At 48.8% G+C, this 15,446-nt stretch overlaps 1 protein-coding gene across 1 annotated transcript in view; it reads left to right on the top strand.

The window, feature by feature from the left end:
- LOC147422484 (dynein-1-beta heavy chain, flagellar inner arm I1 complex-like) overlaps positions 1-15,446 on the top strand; it is a 345,996-nt gene that overhangs the window by 248,107 nt on the left and 82,443 nt on the right. The window lies entirely within an intron of this gene.

Here is a 15,446-nt window from a genome sequence, read left to right as displayed (position 1 = left end):
GGGTTTGACCAGCTTTGACATCGTCTGACCTTCGCAGATGATGGGACTTCTTCGATTTACAGCTTCACACGTTTCCTAGGTGAATCTTCTCCCGATCTAGAGGATGCTTGCTTTCGAGTCCACGTCCTCTTTCTGGCAGTCGGAGGCATTGGAGCTCTGGATACAGCGGTAGGTTTCTCTTTTCTGTTGTGCGGCAAGGGTCCTACATAGTGGACCCTGCACATAGTTCTTAACTTGCTCCAGGTTGAGGCCATTGAGTTCTCACACCACACAAGGGACTTGGGGGTGACAGATCTTGTACAGACACTATGGCCTTTAGCCAAGTTTAGTGTGACGCCGGCGGATGCAGCAGGTTGCAAGAACATTGTGGTGCATTTGTTTGCTCACACTCAGAGCCCCCCTTGCCTTGTATTTGTACATGAGGATTCTTGGACAGAGGATGTAGCCTTATGGGCTGCATGCTCGGTCTGGGGGTCGCTCGGATGCGGATTACTCTCCATCCAAACCGGCCTCAAAGATAGCGATGTTGGTTGCTATTGCAACATCTGTTTTTTTTTATTGACTCCATGAGGATCGTCTCATGGAATGTGCAGGGATTAGGAGGGCCCCAAATTTAGCGTCAGAGGGGTCGTTTGTGTCAGGAGCTTCAGCGATGCCTTGTGGGATGGTGAGATTGATATTCTTATGCTACAAGAGCATCATCTTTTTTTTTCTGAGAAAAAGATCCTTCTATTAGTTAATGAAACTGCCCATAGGGCTACAACCACCTCTACAAGAGAGGGCTACAACAATCACGATGGGGAGACTCTCCCAATGAAAAAACAGCATATGTACAATGAGGCTAAATCAAGAGATTGGAGGAGGGAAAAGCCACACAGGTGGACGGTAGTGCCATCTGAGCACACCTTGGACCATGGTGAAAAAAGGCCGAAGACGCCAAAGTCGAAGGAAAGCCTCTCTACGCTCCCGCATGCGGTCGGAGCTGCCCTGGAGTCTCTCAAACTGTCCTCTGAGAGTATGGATCAGCTCTAGCCAAAGATTCCGAACAGTCTCTGCTGGTGGTACAGGGCGAGCCTCGAAGATGCGGAAGCAGCGGGCCTGCCAGATGAACCAGAGTTTCAGGCCGCTGATGAGCTCCCAGCACTCCTCTCTCTCACTGCACCACTCCTGTGGAGTAAGCTCTGTAGCAGGCTGGAGTGTAGGACGACCCCCTGCATCACTATCATCCTGCTGGTGGAGGATAGCTCAAACTGAAGTGCCAGACCTATGAGAATGGACCAAGGAGTGTAGGACGACCCCCTTGCATCACTATCATCCTGTTGGTGGAGGATAGCTCAAACTGCAACTGGCCAGACCCATGAGAGTGGACCAAGCAGCTGCCTCCCAAGTGTACTGCCGAGCTGTAGAAAGAGCTTGCATTAGCCGAAGAACACGAAGCCACACCTGCTGTGCCTGTAGCAGGCTACAGTGTCACTTTCACAAGACACACAGTTAGTACAGTCGGTCTGGTTAGATTCACACTGGACGGACTCTCTGGGTTGGGCAGTGACACGTGGCAGGGATACGAACGGTGGTCTATTGGACATCGTGGCCAGGTCACCACCACCACTCATTTTGGAGATAGACTTAGATGGTTGACATTTATGAGCCGTTGGTGGCTCTTTATAGTGGTACATGTGAGTAGTAGCTGTTGGGTCAGGATTATCTTCTTCTTCATATATGGTCCAGCATCGTGGTCTAGAGTAGCGAGTCTATACACACAGCACATCTACACCATCCCTGCACATCTGAGCCTCGACACCCCCATTGTACCTGTGAGTTCTGGGCTGGAGCTGAGTGTGCTGCAACGCTAGAGTCTGTATCGGTTCTTGTCTAGGCCTTCCTCGTCCCTGGTCTAGTCCTTCCTCGTCCCTGGTCCCAGCCCGGTGGTCTAGTCACTTGCCCTGGTCTAGTAGAGTCTAGACCTGTGTTCAGCCAGTGTAAGGTCTTCTTGCCCAAAGCTTGGTTGGGTTTGTGGTCGCTGCATGACATATACAAGGCGGTCATTAGAGCATCAAAGCGCACTATTGAGTCCTCTGAAGTACAACAACAGAAGACGACCCTTGGTACCTAGTAGAAGTCCACTAACCTCATCACCCATACCTCCACATACGGCATCACCCATTCCTTCATCCGGCTCCACACCTTCCAGGTCACTTTCCCCAGTAAAGCTCTATCCTATTTGTTACAACAGGCTATTGAGCAACGGGCTCCTGAGCAAGAGGCCATGGAGGCGTTGACCAGTGTTTTGGCCAAGGTAAACATCAAGTTTCCTACTTTCAAGGGACTCTCCTCAGAAGATGCAGACGACCATGCAAGGAGGTTTGTATCTCTCTGTAGAGTTCTTAATAGAGAAGATGCTTATTTGGTGTTGTTTCCATCAACATTGGATGGCTTAGGAAACAAGCGGTACAGTAAGTTTGCAGAGAACCATTTGCAACTTGGGCAGCTTTACGACAACAGTTCTATGTGGCATTCAGTCCAAATGACTACAAGGAAAAGGTTTTGGATGAGTTGGCCAACATGGTGCTCCAGCCAGGGGAGACTTTTGCAGAACTCATGACTAAAACCAAGTCTTTAGTTGCCAAGCTTCCTCAGCAGCCAGGGGAATTTATGGTTAAGAAGTGGGTGGAGAAGGCTCTTCCCAAAACTTCCCAGCAAAAACTCCGAGAGAGTCTCCGACCTAACGCCACTCTGGAGGAGTTTGTCGCGACTTCTACTAGGATAGACGGAGCTAGGAAGCTGCTCACCAACTCTCCTCAGGTAGAGACCCCCTCACTGTTTTTGGAAAGTCCTTCTGATCCTTTAACTTCTTTACGCACGAAACTGGAACCCTTAAAGTTACAGCAAGCTCTTCAAGAGGAGAGGTCCTTCTCTCTTAGACAGGAGAAACCTCCACATCACGAGGCATTGGAATAGATCAAGCGCGAGCTAGAAAAGCTCAAGTCTCATCAGGAGACAGACCCCCTCAGTGTTATTGGAAAGTCCTTCTGATCCTTTAACTTCTTTACGCAGGGAACTGGAAGCCCTAAAGTTACAGCGAGCTCTTCAAGAGGAGAGGTCCTTCTCTCTTAGACAGGAGAAGCCTCCACATCACGAGGCATTGGAACAGATCAAGCGCGAGCTAGCAGAGCTCAAGTCTCATCAGAAGACTAAAGCTATGGTATGGTGCAGCTCGTGTCGCTCTCCTGGACACCCTCCACAAGGACTGTCCCCATCGGGCTTATTTCCACTTCTGCAAAATGTCTAGGCATGAGGACAAGGACTGCTACTACCTCAAGGGATTGCGAGAAATACAGCAAAGTCTTGGTCCTACTCTTCAACAAGGGCCAGCACCTGCATCCAACATGGTTTCTCCCTGTGGCCATCCACACCACATGCCACCTTTATTGTCAGCCCCTCCTATGCAAGGTATGTAGAGCACTTTTCCCTCTCAGAGCTTTTATCACACCCATGCTCCCTCCCCACCTCACAGCTTCTATGCCTCTACCTTCAACTCCATGCACAAGGAGCAAGGACCATCTCGTCCTTCAACTCGTCCATTGAATCGGCCCATTTTGTGCTACGAATGCAGGGAATATGGTCATTACCAACGCAAATGCCCTCTGCCCGAAGGGTCCCCTCCCTGCCATCATTGCCCTGAAATGAAGGATCACTATAGTAAAGATTGCCCTAAACTTCATTCATCCACGGCTACGAACCCAAGTCAAAGCCAAAATGAGTTTACCTTTCCCAAGCTCAATTTGATAGTAGTTAGCACCACTCCTCAACCACCCCCTTCCGTCCATGTGGTTACAACTCAAGAGAAGTTGCAATTGGTAGAGGAGCCAGCCGGTGTCCTCATCAGGGCCCAGAGAGCCGCTCTCGGTCTTAGTATTCCAACATGTTCATGTAGCAGGGCTACAGTGTCACTTTCACAGGACATACAGTTAGTACAGTTGGTCTGGTCTGGTTCATACTGGACGAACTCTTTGGGCTAGACAGTGACACGTGGCAGGATACGGACGGTGGTCTAGTGGACATCGTGACCAGGTCACCACCACTCACTTTTGGGATAGACTTAGATGGCTGACATTTATGAGCCGTTGGTGGCTCTTTATGGTTGTACATATGAGTAGTAGTTGTTTGGTCATTGACGATCTTCTTTTACATTTGGTCCAGCGTCGTGGTCTAGAGTATAGAGTCTGTACACACAGCACGTCTTCACCATCCCTACACATTTGAGCCTCGACACCCCATTGTACCTGAGAATCCTGGGCTGGAGCTGAGTGTGTTGCCACGCCAGAGTCTGTGTCAGTTTTTTGAGATAGTCGAGTCATTTGTTGTTGTCTACTGTGTGTTGTGGTGTCACTGTGAGCTCAGTTGTTGTCTATTGTTTCCTGTTTCAGTCTGTTTTGAGTGAGATTGTCACGCACATTGCACAGAGGAGCACCCATTGTAGAGAGCACGACACACTATCTGCGCTACCGGTGCTCTCATTTTGGCGATCACGGTGGTACCTCAACTGAAGTCTCACTCTCTGTGAGGTACAAATCTTGAAGCTAGTTGGGTTTATCTAGCTTCGCCTACTTTGCCTTGCACTGTGTAGCCTGTTCATCTGGTCCTCTCTCGCCCTGGTCCAATTGGTCTGGTCTCTCTAGCCTGATCCAATCAGTCCTCGTTCCTGGTCTAGTCCCTCCTCCTCCCTGGTCCAGCCTGGGGTCTAGTAGAGTCTAGACCTGTCTTCAACCAGTTACTGGTTGTCTTGCCCAAAGCTTGGTTGGATTGGTGGTCACTGCATGACACATACAAGGCAGTCAGTCGAGCGTCAAAGCGCACTACTGAGCCCTCTGAAGTACTACAACAGAAGACGACCCTTGGTACCTAGTAGAAGTCCATCAACCTCACACCCATACCTCCACATACGACATCACCCATTCCTCCATCCGGTTCCACATCTTCCAGATCACCTTCTCCGGTAAAGCTCTCTCCTATCCTGCTATAGCAAGCTATTGAGCAACAGGCTCAACAAGGGGCCATAGAGGCGTTGGCTAGTGTTTTGGCGAAGGTAAACATCAAGTTCCCTACCTTCAAAGGACTCTCTTCAAAAGATGCTGACAACCATGCAAGGAGGTTTGTATCTCTCTGTAGGGGTCAAGGTCTTAACAGGGAAGATGCTTATTTGGTACTCTTTCCATCCACCTTGGATGGCTTAGCAGACAAATGGTACAACCAGTTTACAGAGAACCATGTTGCAACCTGGGCAGCCTTAAGACAACAATTCTGTGCAGCTTTCAGGCCAGGTGACTACCAAGAGAAGGTGTTGGATGAGTTGGCCAACATGGTGCTCCAGCCAGAGGAGACTTTTGCAGAGCTTATGACTAAGACTAAGTCTCTGGTTGCCAAGCTTCCCCAGCAACCCGGTGAATTCATGGTTAAGAAGTGGGTGGAGAAGGCGCTTCCCAAAACTTCTCAGCAAAAACTCTGAGAGAGTCTCCGACCCGACGCCACTCTGGAGGAGTTCATCGCAGCTGCTACTAGGATAGAGGGGGCTAGGAAGCTGTTCAACAACTCCCCTCACACAGAGACCCCCTCTGTGTTTTCGGAAAGTCCTGCTGATCCATTGACTTCTTTACGTAGAGAACTTGAAGCCCTAAAACTACAACACGCTCTTCAAGAGGAGAAAAAACAGGAGACTAAGGCTATGGTATGGTGCAGCTCGTGTCGCTCTCCAAGACATCCTCCACAAGACTGTCCCCTTCGGACTTATTGCCACTTCTACGAGAAGTCTGGGCGTGAAGACAAGGATTGCTACTATATCAAGGGATTACGGCAAATAGAACAAAGTCTAGGTCCTTCTCTCCAACAAGTGCTAGCACGTGCATCAAACATGGTGTCACCATATAGCCATCAGAACCCGATGCCACCTCTGCTGACAACACCTCCTATGCAAGGTATGCACAACAACTTTACATCCCCCAGCTTTTATCATGCTAGTACTCCTTCAGTTCCCCAAAGCTTCTACACGTCAACATCCGGTCCCATGCAGCAAGTGCCAAGACCACCTCGCCCCTCAAATAGGCCAATTTTATGCTACAGGTGCGGGGAGTATGGACACTATCAGAGCAAATGTCCCTTACCTGAAGGGTCCCCTCCTTGCCGACATTACCTTGAAGCTAAGGATCACTATAGTAAGGACTGTCCAAAACAACGAGCATCCACATCTGCAAGCACAAGCCAGAACCAGCAGGAGTTTACATTCCCAAAGCTTAACCTCATCACAGTAAGCACCATTCCACAGGCCCCACCTTCCACTCTTGTAGTTGCCTCTCGAGATGGATTGAAGCAAGTGGAAGAGCCGGCTGGTGTGCTCACATGGGCAAAGAGAGCTGCCCTTGGTCTCAGCCTCCCTTGCGGTCCAATTTGTTCATCTCCAGTCCCACAAATGAGTCAAATTCCCTTAGTAGCTGACAAACCAGTAGGTAGTGCCAAGAGCCAACCTACCTCTCTTCTATCAGATATTGATGGTGCTTTCATGGAAGCAGTAGAGGACTTGCAAAATATTAAGATTTCCAGAGCAAGATTTAATCAAAAGAGAGAAGCCTACAGCAGAGTCTATCTTTAAGAACACCTTTCAGCAAGTGTCACTATACGACATGCTTCGACTTCATACCAATTTTAGAAGTGATACCGTGTCCATCATCCAGTCTCTATACCCTGGTGCAGGGCCTAGTGGCGGACACCTACCTGTGCAGCCCTTGGAGTCCTACATGATTTCTTATCCAGCTGCTCCCCTCACCGACTATAAAAGTCCTCGTCTCACTGTGTCTATTCTTGGGCATAAATTCTCAAGTGTCATTGTGGATGGTGGATCTGGGATCAATCTGATGCCAGAATTTACCATGTTGGCCTTAGGTCTGCAGCCTACCCGCCCTGCTCCATTCACTGTTACATTGGCGGACCAGAGGACACTCTACCCTGTGGGCATAGTAGAGAAGGTGCCTCTGATGGTACAAGACTTCACATTTAGCTTGGATTTTGTGGTGGTTAGTCTTTCTCAGGTGGAGGGAGGATTCCCTTTGCTTATTGGTAGACCATGGTTGCGGCATACTAAAGCACTTCATGATTGGGGAAACGACGCCATGTGGATACATACTCCTGGCTCCCCTATGCAACCAATTCGGCTTGAAGGAGGGATGGATCCAGTGGTTCATCACAACTCATTGTCAGTACAGTCCAACCCTGACCCTGAGCAGCCCATCCCACCTGACGGGTCTGACGAAGACCTACTGCAGTGGTTGGAAGCTACCACCTCGATGCCATGCTATGTAGTCTCTATTTAAGACTCACCTGTACCGATAAAACTCTCTCTCTCATCTCCTCAGGCGGACACCAATGTCCCAAGTCCTAGAGCAAACAGTAGTCCTACAGTAGAGAGTGTACCAGTCGAAGAAGTCAGTGTGTTAGTCCCTGATTCTCATGATTCAAATGTTCCTTTGATGGAAGTCGTCGGCCTCGGGGAACCTATTATACATCACAGAAGGGGGAAGAAATCTCCTCTACATGAACTCGCCAATGATTTCCCCCGTCCGCTAACATCTCCCAGGTCAGACGCCCCGCCCCCTCAAAAGCACTCTGTTGTCTGTGTCTGAAGATTTACCCTTTGAGGAGCTTCCACCAGGATGGTTACTAGAAGAGTATGCGGAGTTTCCAATCGATCAAGCACCAGCACATGATGTCTCGAAGCTCCAAGAGGCACCTCGCTTCTCAACTTCTGGAGTACCCTCCACAGTTACACCTCCTAACCCGGTCAAAAAAATCAACAAGGGCGACCTTGACAACCCTCAGCACGTCCTCTTAGCAGCTTGGTTATGGGAGCATTCCGCATTACTTGATCAGGTAGTTTCTTTTATACACTCTTTTAAGGATATTTTGCTTGGTCCTACAAGGATTTGGAAGGGATCCCACCAGAATTGGGTCTCCACACTATTCCTCTGGTAGAAGGGGCTAAGCCTGTGAGAGGCCAAGCTTACAAGCTCAACCCCAAGTATGCAGAGGCTGTCAAGTGAGAGCTCGAAAAAATGCAAGAGGCAGGGATCATTGTACCTGTGGAGGACTCTGAGTGGTTATCACCCATGGTGGGCTTTGAGTGGTTATCACCCATGGTGATAGCGCCTAAGAAGCAATCCAATAAAATCCGGGTGTGCGTAGATTACCGCGCTCTGAACAAGGTGACTATCCCAGATGGTTTTCCCACACCTTTCACTGAACGTGTGCTCGAAGATGTAGCAGGGCATGTATTGTACAGTTTCATGGATGGGTTCAATGGATACAATCAGTTGGGCATCCATCCAAGTGACTATCCCAGATGGTTTTCCCACACCTTTCACTGAACGTGTGCTCGAAGATGTAGCAGGGTATGTATTGTACAGTTTCATGGATGGGTTCAATGGATACAATCAGTTGGGCCCGACCATGTAACATGGCTAATATTTGGAAGGGATAAGCACCTCCGCCTGTGGGCCCTATGGTGTGTCGAAAAAAAAAAAAAGTGATCAGCTTAAAACATCCTTTGTGACTCCCTAGGGTATTTTTATCTACACTAGAATGTCTTTTGGGTTGAAAAACGCTCCACCTTCTTTCAATCGGGCGGTATATCTCATCTTTTGTCCTCTGCTTACGGATCATCTTCGCATCTTCATGGACGATTTTTCGACCTTCTCAGGTGCTCAATGTTCAACCCCAGTAGAAAATCTAGAGGAACACCTCGCTCAGCTCTCTGCTGTCTTCCTCAAGTGCAGAGAGGCACGCGTAAAGCTAAACCCTAACAAATGTCATTTTTTGGTCAATGAGGGCACACTTCTAGGCCATGTGGTGTCTGCTACAGGTTTAGCGCCTGACCCTGAGAAGATCGTGGCAATCTTAAAATTACCACCTCCGATCAACCCAAAAGGGGTGCAGAGCTTTGTAGGCCACACAGGCTATCATTGCAGGTTTATACGCATGTATGCACAGGTGGCTCAACCTCTAACCCGCCTAACCAGTGTTACTGTTCCCTTTCAATGGTGAAATGCAGAGGCTGAAGCTTTTGCATACCTCAAAAAACGCCTCACTGAAGCGCCTATCCTAGTAGGTCCCGAATGGTCTCTCCCTTTTCATGTGCATACTGATGCCAGTCAACTCGCTGTGGGTGTTGTGCTTGTGGGTGTTGTGCTGACTCAGCCTAGTAAGGAGTACAACCTGGATCGCCCTGTTCACTATACAAGTCGCCTACTCACCAAGGCAGACCGCAACTATAGCACCACAGAAAGGGAAGGTTTAGCTATTGTGTATGCTCTGCAAAAATTTCGGCATTATTTATTAGGGGTCCACTTCACAGTTATTACTGATCACCATGCCCTGCGCTATCTGCTCAACGAGCCGCAGGTTGCAGGTCGAGTATGGCGATGGCTACTCTTATTTCAAGAATTTGATTGAATTGGTACTCAGGCCCGGAAAACATCATGTCCTTGCCGACCACCTCTCTCGCATTCACACGGGTGAAGAACCAACAGGGATTGCAGACGACTTTCCAGATAGCAGTCTCTGTAAGGTGGATACCACTCCGGAATGGTACGGCGATGTTTTGCATCTACTTTCTACTGGCGTGTACCCAGAGAACGCTTCTCCACTGCAGAAGAGACGACTGTTGTTGAAGTCTAGGCCATTCACTCTAATTGGGGACCAGCTATACAAGTCAGGACAGGATGGTGTTCTGAGGCGGTGTGTCTCCCCTCATGAAGTGGAGTATATTTTGGAGGATGCCCACAGTAGTCCCACTGGTGGCCATTACCCTGGTCCTATTACTGCTCAGAAGATTCTCCAGTGTGGCTTATGGTGGCCCTATATTTTTCGAGATGCAATTGCCTATGTAAAAGTATGTGATGTGTGTCAGCGATGTGGCCCTAAACCAAGCAAGCAGTCAAACCGTTCTCTGCAGGTCTCTATGACATGGCAGCCCTTTGAGAAATGGGGCATTGATTTTGTGGGTCCAATTACTTCCTCCGCCCAACCAGGCAATCGGAAGTATCTACTAGTGGCTACAAATTATGCAACAAAGTGAGCAGAGGTACTGGCAACAACGGATTGCACTAGCACTACTGTAGCCAAGTTTCTCTACGAAAATATTTTGTGCAGGTTTGGGTATCCCTTGGAAATCACCCATGATAGGGTAGTCACTTTGTGAATGAAACGATTTCAACCTTGCTTGCCAACTACAAGATTTTTCACCGCAAATCTTGTTCCTATTACCCTAGAGCAAACGGGCAGGCTAAGAGCACTAATAAGGTTCTGATATCACTTCTGCGGAAATCATGTCATCTCCATCCTGCGACTTGGGCTCAAGCTATCTACGGCACCCTTTGGGCATACCGAACTTCTTTCAAATCCACAACCAATCACACCCCATTTCAATTAGCTTTCGGTTTGGAAGCAATAGCCCCCTTCGAATTCAACTAGGAGCTCCGCGAGTGGGTAGTCTGCGTGCCAATGGAGATTTGGGATCGGCGTCTGTCTCTCTTCTTTACCTTCTGGATGAAAGCCGAAGTTTGGCTTCTCTGGCTCTGGAAGTAGAGAAGCTTCGTCGCAAAGCATGGCATGATCGCCATCGTCGAAAGCCACAAATAACGCAAGGAGCACTAGTGCTACTTTATCAAGCAAAGCATCTAAAAAAAGCTAAAATGCTGGTTCCAGCCTGGCAAGGGCCATTCAAGGTACAGGAAATTTTGCCACAAGGAGCAATTCAGTTAGTAACTTTGAACGATGTTCCATTGCCTCTGGTAAATGGCTCCAGAATCAAGTGCTATTAGCCTATTACTCATCTGAGAAAACAGTCTGCAACTATTTCGCCATCTGTAGGTTCTAATATCCTATCTCTCTCCTCCCAACTACCTTTCCACCAGAATGAGTGTTCTGTTACTGTCTCAGTCTCTGCTAGGTCCGTAGAAGTTTCCATCTTTCCGCCTAAGGAATCCTTTCTCCACTCAGTCTCGGTAATTGGGTATTGTCTTGAACTTCTTACAATCCAATCACTCTTTCTCTAATTGTTTCTATCATCAGTGTTATTTGACGTTAGCACTAAGGTATTTCCAGTTAAGCTCCTAGTCTCTTGTGATATTTTCTTTAAGTTTACACGCTTCTCTTTGTAGCATTGAGTTGTCTGTCTCTATTGGGAATTGTCTGTCACTATGGTAAACCCTTACCATCTCTACTCTCTAAAGCCCTAATCGGGTGCCTTGGCATTGGTGATTTCCAAGCACATCCTTGGCTGTCTTTGAGACAAAATTAACCTCTACTTACTTCAAGGAGCTATGGTTGCAGTCTCATCCCAACCGACTAACAGGCTCCTATCCTCCAGAAGAACAACCCCGCCTGCAAGTGCATCACCCATTCTACCTCTACTCTCATATAGGCATAACCAAGGGATCTCTTTGTTAACCCGGCCAACCCTGGTAGACAACATTTTCCCGACACTGGTAATCACGTCATACAGCTGTGTTTCATTGGAATTGGGATCAAGGTCTCCCACATATAAGGAGTTTGTCCTGTAACAGTTGGTAAGTAAACTCTTAGCTTTGCTTGGCCTTCCTCAAAGATGGCGCGGCATTGTTCCCATTGTGGTCACAATGGGCAAAATTCAAGGACATGCTTGGACAATCAAGCAGGGTTTAAGCTCTTTGGTGTACGCCTCTCTATAGAGTGTTGTATGATATCCTCACCGGCGAGCATAGTCTCAGAGTGTTCGTCTTCATCATTAACTACCAATCACTCCCCCCCAAATTTCGCCCCCCCCCTCTTCCTATTCGGCCCCTTCCCAATTCGTCCCCCTCCCCTACTACCAAATTCGCCCCTCCCCTCCCAATTCATCCCCCTCCCCTCTCTCCCGAACTCGCCCCCTCCTCTTCCTATTAATCCCCTCCCAATTCGTCCCTCCCAATTAGTCCCCCCCTCCCCTCCCAATTCGTCTCCCTCCCCTTTCTCCCAAATTCGGCCCCCCTCTGCCCTCTCCCAATTCTCCCCCTTCCCCTGCCCAATTCGCCCTCCCTCTCAATCCCTCCCTCCCTACCAATTCGCCCCTACTCTCAAATTCGCCCTACCTTCTTCAATTTCATCCCCCTCTCTCCTCTCCTGTTTCGCCCCTCACTCCCTATTCGCCCTCTGCAAATTCGCCCCCACCCCAATTCGGCAAATTAGTCCCTCCCTCCCTATTCGCCCTGCCTTTGCAAATTCGCCATCCTGGCCAAATTCGCCCTTCTGCCTGAATTTGCCCCTGACCAAATTCGCCCCACTCCCAATTGAATTTCGACCCTCTCCCAATTCGTCCCCCCTGCCCTCCCAATCCGTCCCCTCCCCTCTCTACCAAATTCGCCCCCCCTCCCCTCCCAATTCGTCCCCCCTCCCCTCCCAATTCGCCCCCCCCTCTCCCCAATTCGTCCCTCCCTCCTTTCTCCCAACTCGCCCCTTCCCCTGCCCAACTCGAATCCCTCCCAATTTATTGTTGACCTCTTCCCAATTCGCCCTACCCTCTCCCAATTCGCCCCCTTCCTCCCAACTGGCCCTCCCCTCATATCCACCCAATTCGGCGTGCTTTCCCTTATTTCCAAATTCGCCCACCCGTTCCCAATTCGGAAGTTTCCAAATTCGCCCACCCGTTCCAAATTTGAAACCAGGTCGCCTCGGCCATCTCTGGTTCCGTCTCGGGTTCGTCAAAACCAACTCGACTCGACATTTTTGAGATGGTAAGCTTTGCTTCCAAGCGACCGCGTCCCTGATAGCGAGCATCTGTGCCTTTGTTCAGCAATTCGGATTTTAAGAGTTATCATAGAATTATCACATGTATGCAAGTCTGGATATGTAAGCAGTTGTGGATCAGTTTTGGAATTTGTTCAGTGTGACGTTTTTTTGCTCTGTATTGGAACAACTTCAATCTCTCTGCACAAGGTGTGCACATCAGTTAGTTCAAGAAGAATTGCAATTATCATGGCAGGTACCAGCAAACCCTCCAGAAAAGCAGTCAAGAAGCTACCACCTCCACAGCTGAGTTCTGCTGAAGAGGAGGAGGATTCGGAAACTAACAGCCAAGATGTGGATGACTTCACTTCAAGTGATGCCAGCGATGAAAGTTACAAAGCATCCCCAACTTCAGAGTCGGATTCAGAAGCTATCTCTAAATCGGATGCATCAAAAGAAACAAACTTGAAAACAGCAAGTAGAAACGCAATCAGGAAATCATCCATCAGGAAATCGCTAGGCCGGCTACATCTAAAAGTCGCACACCATTTTCCTTGGCTGTTTAGCTACAGCCACCTCGACCGTCTCTCAGCCAAATCCTCTCCTAGGACCAGCTACAGACTATGGGTCTCACAGCACTGACCGAAGATCTCCCAATTACTGTTCCTATAGAGATGATTCATGATCTTGATCTTCTGAAGAACTTTCCCAAGGTCAGGGGTCATAAACTCACCGCTACAAGGATAGGCCATGCTATGGGTATGACAACCTTTCCAGCTGTGAAGCCTGCCACTCGAACCTTCTCTCAGATTTCTAAGGAGGCCACAATTCAGTCATGCGAGGAAATGCTCAGTACAAATCACCCGAATTATGAAAGAAATAAACAGATCTTGGCAATCTTTAGATACTACTTTCTAGCTAGAGATGCCAAAGAAGATAAAGGGAAATGTGAACTGCCCACTACATTATCTCATTGGGACGGTCTTACTGTTTGCTCCATGCCCAACTCCGTGGATTTCACCAGATCCTTTTTTCATCTTTACAGTCTCGAGCCAAATGATTTCGGACCCAGGTGAGATCTATGCAGCTCAGCTTCAAATGCTTTGCAGCCCCTCTCTTGGCGTGGGTTGTAAGTATTCATGTTACACCAGACGAAGTAGATGATGATACACGAAGTGTGCAAGGGAAAAGGAAATCACTAAACATTCATGCTGATCCTACAATCCAAAAGAAAAAGAAGATAAAAGCAACGGTGGCCAAAGATACAGCAGAGCCTCTAATCTCCTTGCCAATATCAGAGAGCCAACAGACTAAAGTAACACATCTTCCGCGGCGGTCTCTGTCTACCACCCCTCTCTGTACGCCACCGGTGTCGACCCCCGAATTTCATGACAAATCGGCGGCTTCTCCCTCGGATATTCCTCTACCTTCTTCCCCAATATTCACCCATACGCATCTTACTCCACCTTGAACTACCATCTCAGATCCCGTCTCAGCTCCTACTCGACTAGTAGTACCTCCTCATAGCGAGCCACCTGTGCCACTTGGGACATCATCAAGGGTGGCCGACTCTACTTCTCTGGTACATCTTTCGGAGAAAGTATTACAAGAATCCAGGAATGCTATCGCCACCATAGAGCTTGGAGCGGAACAGTTAGCTGCTACGCACCAGCGCCACTCTGCCATATATGCAAATAAGGCGAGATCTCTGAAGGTGGCCGAAAGTGCCATCTCGGATCGGGATGCTACGATTTTCGCGCTACAGCAAGCTTTGAAGATAAAGTCGGACATCATTGAAGACCTTCGAGCACAGGTACAAATGTTTAGGGAAATGCTTCTACATGGAGATCTGCAGGCTCAGGCTCAGGCTCGGGCTGGTGGAGGGTTTGGATGGACTGGATCCGGGCCACCATTGCAGACTGCAGGTCCTTCTCAGCACTTTATGGGACTATACACACAGCCTCAGCCTCTAGTTCAGTACTACAGTCCACAGTACCCTCACGGGTTTCAATCTTCATCGTCCCACATGCATAGCGTTCCTTGCTGCGACGATGTTGTTGGGGTACACCGCCATGGCTGTCACTCGTCGTCCTCAGTTCACTTTCGGACAGGTGTTACCCTCTGCCGTGCAGCAGCTAGCGGCTCCTTTCACAGGTGGCCAGGTTATGGACAACAGAGCCCAGCAACCTCTACCAGCTCAGCAGTCCCTACAACGAAGTTCCACCATTGATTTGATGGCTCCACCTCGGGAGACCGATCCTTCAAGTGCAGCTATAGCTACTACTCTTTCTCTGGGATGATGATTGACAGTCTTTTCACCATGATAGTACAGTAGTCATTTCTTATTGCAATTCAATCTTTTAGCAGTTTCAGCGGTTCTCTCACCGAGACGGTGAGTGGTTTCGTGGCGGGAAACCTGTAGCAGGGCTATAGTGTCACTTTTACAGGACATACAATTAGTACAGTTGGTCTGGTCTGGTTTACACTAGACGGATTCTCTGGGCTAGACAGTGACACGTGGCAAGATACGGACGGTGGTCCAGTGGACATCGTGGCCAGGTCACCACCACTCAGTTTTGGGATAGACTTAGATGGCTGACATTTATGAGCCGTTGGTGGCTCTTTATGGTTGTACATATGAGTAGTGGTAGTTTGGTCAT

Source organism: Adiantum capillus-veneris, chromosome 27 (assembly GCF_014529385.1).
Source record: "Adiantum capillus-veneris isolate H3 chromosome 27, ASM1452938v2, whole genome shotgun sequence".
Lineage (NCBI taxonomy): Eukaryota > Viridiplantae > Streptophyta > Polypodiopsida > Polypodiales > Pteridaceae > Adiantum > Adiantum capillus-veneris.
The sequence above is the reverse complement of the archived record's forward strand: the minus strand, read 5'-3'. Positions and strand labels throughout refer to the sequence as shown.